A 6,000-nucleotide genomic window follows, 5' to 3' on the forward strand; every position below is an offset into this window, starting at 1 on the left:
TGTCCTTGATATGAGCCAAGCTATCACAACGTCTGCACAAGCAACATGTTTCGTTTCCAAAGCCACAGAAAAAGACTCAATCTCATGGCACAGACGAATGGGTCACATTTACTTACGCAAAATGAATCATTTGGTGTCAAATGAATTGGTGAATGGTGTTCCTCTTAAAAACTTCCATCTTCAAGACGTCTGTGCTTCATGCCAGAAAGGAAAACAAACGAAGAAGCGACACCCTACTAAGAAGATCAACACGGTGGCTGTTCCGCTTGAACGTTTGCACATGGATTTGTTCGGTCCTGTCAAGCATAAAAGCATTTGGAATGATCAATATTGCCTCGTAATAACTGATGATTATTCAAGATTTTCTTGGGTGGCGTTCATGGCACACAAGAGTGAAACCTTTGGTATTATCAAAAACTTAATCACTCAGATTGAGAATTTGTATAAGTTGAAGGTTAGGCGGATACGTAGCGACAATGGTACTGAATTTAAAAATCATGCCATGGCGGAGTTTTGCACTTCAAAAGGTATTCTTCATGAATTTAGTGTTGCTTATACTCCTCAACAGAATGGCGTCGCTGAACGTAAAAACCGCACATTGATCGAGACTGCTAGGACAATGTTGGTAGAGTCGCAGTTGCCCATTCCATTCTGGAGTGAAGCTGTGGCCTCTGCATGTTACACGTTGAATCGAGTCCTTACAGTCAAAAGGCACAACAAGACCTGCTATGAGCTTCTTCACAAACGAAAACCAGATTTATCATATCTTGAACCGTTTGGAGCTCCGTGCACAATAATTGATCCTAATGGAAAGTTTGGGGCAAAAGCAGTTGAGGGATACTTTCTTGGGTATGCCACCCCAAACTTAAGAGTCTGGAATCTACAAACTAAAAGGGTCGAAGAATGGTCTGAAGTCAGAGTACAAGGGCACACGTTGCCAGTCAAATGTCCTGGTCAGCCTTAGATGTTTGAGTACGATGACTTTTTCAATTCGATCAATCTTAAGGCAGTTGAAGAAAATGCTGCGGTAAGGATGTTTTTCGAGAGTGACAATGCAACAGTTTCACCGGTGGTTCGACCAATTCTTGTCAATTAAGAGGCATCTTCAGTGAACAATAATGTTCTCGACAATGAGGATTTTCACGATGCTACCGAATTGAACGAATCTTCAGAGGATGATGAATTTCTCGATGCAGATCAAGAAGCCCCTACAACAGCCGTTCATGGTACTTCAGAGGGTACTCCTCCAGTGGATGCCCCTAGAACAGCTGAAGCTACTGCATCATCCTCTTCGTCAATTCCAGGCATTGACTTGGTTGTTGATCTGAATCTCAACAATCTGGGTACAAATATTCCAGCCCAAGATAATCCAGAAACAAGGATTCATAATACCCATCCTCAACAAAACATCATCGGAAATGTACAAAGTGGCATTCAAACAAGAAACATGTTGCGGAACAACAACAATGCAGGCTTGTATGCAGCTATTCGAGAATCTGGGCAACAAAACGATTGGTCTTTCGCGTGTTATGTCTCACAGGAAGAGCCAAGAACTTGGAAAGAAGCTATGAAAGATAACTCATGGGTTGAAGCAATGCAGGAAGAACTGAAACAATTCCAGAAGCTTGGTGTCTGGAAACTCGTAGAGAAACCTGCTGGTTACAAGAAGATTGGTACCCGTTGGGTATTCAAATGCAAAAAGGATGACCGTGGAGTAGTTATTTGAAACAAAGCAAGATTAGTCGTTCAAGGTTTTCGTCAGATTGAAGGGATCGGCTACAACGAAGTTTATGCACCTGTTGTACGTCTGGAAGCAATTTGGATCTTTCTGGCTTATGCCTCATTCAAAGGATTCAAGGTTTACCAGATGGACGTCAAAAGTGAATTCTTACATGGTGTGGTTGAAAAAGAGGTGTACGTCGAACAACCTCCATGTTTTGAAGATCCTATCCATCCCGATCGGGTTTGGTTGCTCAACAAAGCTCTCTATGGTCTACATCAAGCACCACGAGCTTGGTACGCAACCTTATCCAATTATCTGCTGGAGAATGGATTTCGCAGAGGTCTAATCGATTGTACTATTTTCATCAAAGAACAAGATGGAGATCTTCTTCTGGTACAGGTATACGTTGATGATATTATTTTTGGTTCTACTAATGATGTTTTGTGTAGGAATTTCGAGCGCATTATGCAGGATAAATTCGAGATGAGTGCTATGGGGGAAATGACCTTCTTTTTGGGCCTACAAGTGCAACAAACCGAGCCTGGGATATTCATCCATCAGACTAAATATGTTGGTGACATCTTGAGCCGGTTCCAGATGTCTGATGCAACGCCCATCGGTACCCCATTGCAACAAAATCACGGAATTACTCCAGACTTGAAGGGTGAATATGTTAGCCCTTCATACTACCGCGTGATGATCGGATCTCTTATGTACCTCACAGCATCAAGACCAGATATAATGTACCCAACGTGCCTTCTTACCAGATATCAAGTCAACCCGAAGGCCTCACATCTTGCAGCTGTAAAAAGGATTTTTCGTTATTTGAAGGGTTTCCCTGACACCGGTCTATGGTACCCTAGGGATAATAACTTTGAATTGATCGCTTTCAGTGATTCTGATTTTGGCAGATGCAAAATCGACAGCAAATCCACAACGGCTGGATGTCAGTTTTTAGGAAATCGCCTAGTCACATGGCAGTGCAAGAAGCAGACTTGTGTCGCTACATCAACATGCGAAGCTGAATACATTGCTGCCTCAAGTTGTTGCTCCCAAGTCCTGTGGATCCAACAACAATTACGCGACTACGGTTTTGAATTCCTAACTACTCCTATTTACGTTGATAATTATGCTGCCTTACAGATCACTAGAAATCCTATGCAGCATTCAAAGACCAAACACATCTCACTTCATACGTGATTGCTTTGATAAAAGGCTAATCGATGTTGTTAAGGTCCACACCGATGACCAATGTGCCGACCTTTTTACCAAAGCATTTGAAAAATCAAGATTTGACTTCTTATTATTGGTAAACGGCATTAAGGTCAAGCAAGAGTAAAACCAACATCGGAAAATCATTTTTGTAAATACCTTTGTGTTTTAAATTTATCATAGTTTGCTGATTTTAGGGGGAGTAAATCCAATTTGAAAATCCAAAAACATCGAAAAATTTAAAAACACAAAAACAATAGAAAAGCAAAAATGAGTTTCCTGGCGAGCAAAAGAGAAAATGATAGTACATCGGTGGTCTATCCAAACCTCTTTAAACCTTAAATGAAAAACGATAAACAGCTCTATATAAGATGTATCGGTAGGCTCACAATAATTTTAAAGTGTGCAGGGTGATATAAACCTAAATCGACTGAAGACCAGGTGGGAACCATTCATTGGCATATGGTCTTAGTACCGAAATTTCGTTTGAGAGATTGCCGAGATTCTGAGATATTCGATCTTTATGTTGCTTATCATTTGGGTATCATGGTTGTATCTTTTACCGAAAAATAACGGGGACGCAAGTCTAGAGCTTCCATGATATCATACATATGTGTACATATTGCATTCGACCTCAATAAGTGATCAACAATCACATGTCCAAACAAATAAGTGATAAAATATCACATTTATCCGGGAGTCAAGTTCGTCTCTCTGCTGTACGAAAGTACTGACCTGTTCACGGACTTGCTCCTGTGCCCTCATGCATCGAAAATCAAGTTCCTCATCAATAAGTGATTCTATCACATAGGGCTTGTTTTCAAATCAAAATAAGTGAGAATCTCACATCATATACGGTCAAACAGATGATAATCGGTATACTCACCGGTAAGATGAACTCTCGTGCATAGCTTGATACGGGAATGTGTCGTGATGTGGATGAACACCGGTCGGTAAGTATAAATCATACCTTAAAGTATCCCCTCGCCATGATTACATCTGATAAGTTGAGCTTATGTGGACAACAATACCGATAATTGTTATAGGATGTTTATCTTAATGTTAACTAATTGAACAACTAGAGCGTTTTGGCGTGACCGTACACTGATATGATTCTCTTACCCTCGAAACTCGCAAAAAGAATGTCTGTAAATATTTATTTAATGCTTTCAGTTTCTGCATCTTTGTATATATTTATTTACTGCTTTCAGTCTTTACATTTGAAATATTCAAAAATACCAAAAAGACTTTAGGTGTGTTTTAATATAAACTTTCTAAAAGCCAAAAAGATTTTATTTCTATCTTATTTTCGATTATACGATGTTGGATCTCGAGTCTTCGTTACCTGAAACCTGAACGAAAACCAAATTGACTAAATCTTCATAAACGGTCGAAATTTACAAGCTTTTGAAAGTTAAGGACTAAAATTGATAAATATGTTAAACTTTCAAACTGTCGGGCGGTAGTTGATTGGAACATGGTCATACGTGTGTCGTTTGTTTATACTAACTATATTCCAAGCAGTTGTTCTCATTACGCGTTTAGATTTCTTGCATGTGCAGATGCTAAAGGCAAGGAGAACATGGTCGATGAAAAGCTTCGGAATGAAGACACGAATCGAAGGCACTCAAATGATGAAGATGATCGAGTTGACGCTGTCCATAATCAACACCACAAGGATCTCAAGCACTGCAGATCAGGTCATTCACGAGCATAACTCAAGGGGGAGCTTATGTTAATGGGGAGTTTGTCAACACACTTCCTACATGAAACGGGGAGTTTGTTGATACACTTTCTGCTTTCAAGACGTGAAGACTTTGAAGATCCTCCGACACAGAAGACATGAAAGACGAATCTCGCGAGTAGCGTCCAAGGGGGAGTTTGTTGATACACGATTTATGGATGCGACTCGGGTTAACGTGATTCGGTTAATGACACGACTGTCCTCCGTCGTGTGAAAGAAGAAGAAAAGCGAGCCATGATATAGAAGGATTGTGAACTAGTCCTTGGGCTGAAAATACTTGGAGAAACAAACATTTGGGCTCAACAAAAGATAGAAGAAACAAAGCCGGGCCTCAACAATCTGGGCCCAAGCCCAAAGACGACGAAACATAGGGATGTCGACGAAACAGACATGTTTCGTCGACTGTGATTCCATTTCGTCGATGATTCGTTTGATTCACCGTGGATTTGTTTCGCCATGTTCCGTTTCGTGGTGTCTGGTGCTATAAATAGACAGTCTCTAGACAGAAAACATTAGAGAACAGAGAACACAGAGAGAGAGCATAGAACACACACACGAGAGAACTGAGAGAGAGTTTACAGAGTATATTTGTAAACATTGAGCTGTAACAGACTTTTTATAGTATTAATACAGAGGTGTTAATCGTTGAATCTTGTGTGTACTTTATTTACGTGTTCTATCTCGGTTTGCTATCTCGGTTGGATTCCGCACAACCGGGGTGGTTTGTATACAAGGATTAGGCGACTAGATCCTCCACTAGCCGGACCTACAACCTAGCATGTAATGGCTTTAACTATCAACACAAACCTAGTAATCGCTTTTATTCTTGATGGGGACAATGGAAACTTGTCTTGAATGAAAGATAAAGCAGTAAATCTAAGTGGAGTGTCACTTGCCTAATTTTCTTTAAAACATGTTAAATCAACAACAAAACTTCTTTACAAATAGAAATGTATAAGTCATGTGATTTGTTGAATTGGGTATTCAAGTATATATTCCAAGAAATATTGGGTAATCAAGTTTGTTGAATTGGGTATTCGAGTATATTTCAAGAAATATTGGGTAATCATTCCAAGAAATAAATAAGACAACTCAATCTTAAGTAGAGGTACACTTACAAGCTAGTGTCACAAAGAAGTAACAGAGAAGGTTTCTCATTATGATAAAACTCAATAGAGATGGCGGAAAAGATGGAGAACATCCAATGTTTATTAGTGCTTGGAGGTTTGTTATCATCGTCTCAATTTCCAAACCCAGTGGCCCAAGTTGAACACAGTCTAAGAATTGAGATTGTGGTAACAAAACTTTAAGCAATTACAAA

The sequence above is a fragment of the Helianthus annuus genome, chromosome 16, assembly GCF_002127325.2.
Source record: "Helianthus annuus cultivar XRQ/B chromosome 16, HanXRQr2.0-SUNRISE, whole genome shotgun sequence".
Taxonomy (NCBI): domain Eukaryota; kingdom Viridiplantae; phylum Streptophyta; class Magnoliopsida; order Asterales; family Asteraceae; genus Helianthus; species Helianthus annuus.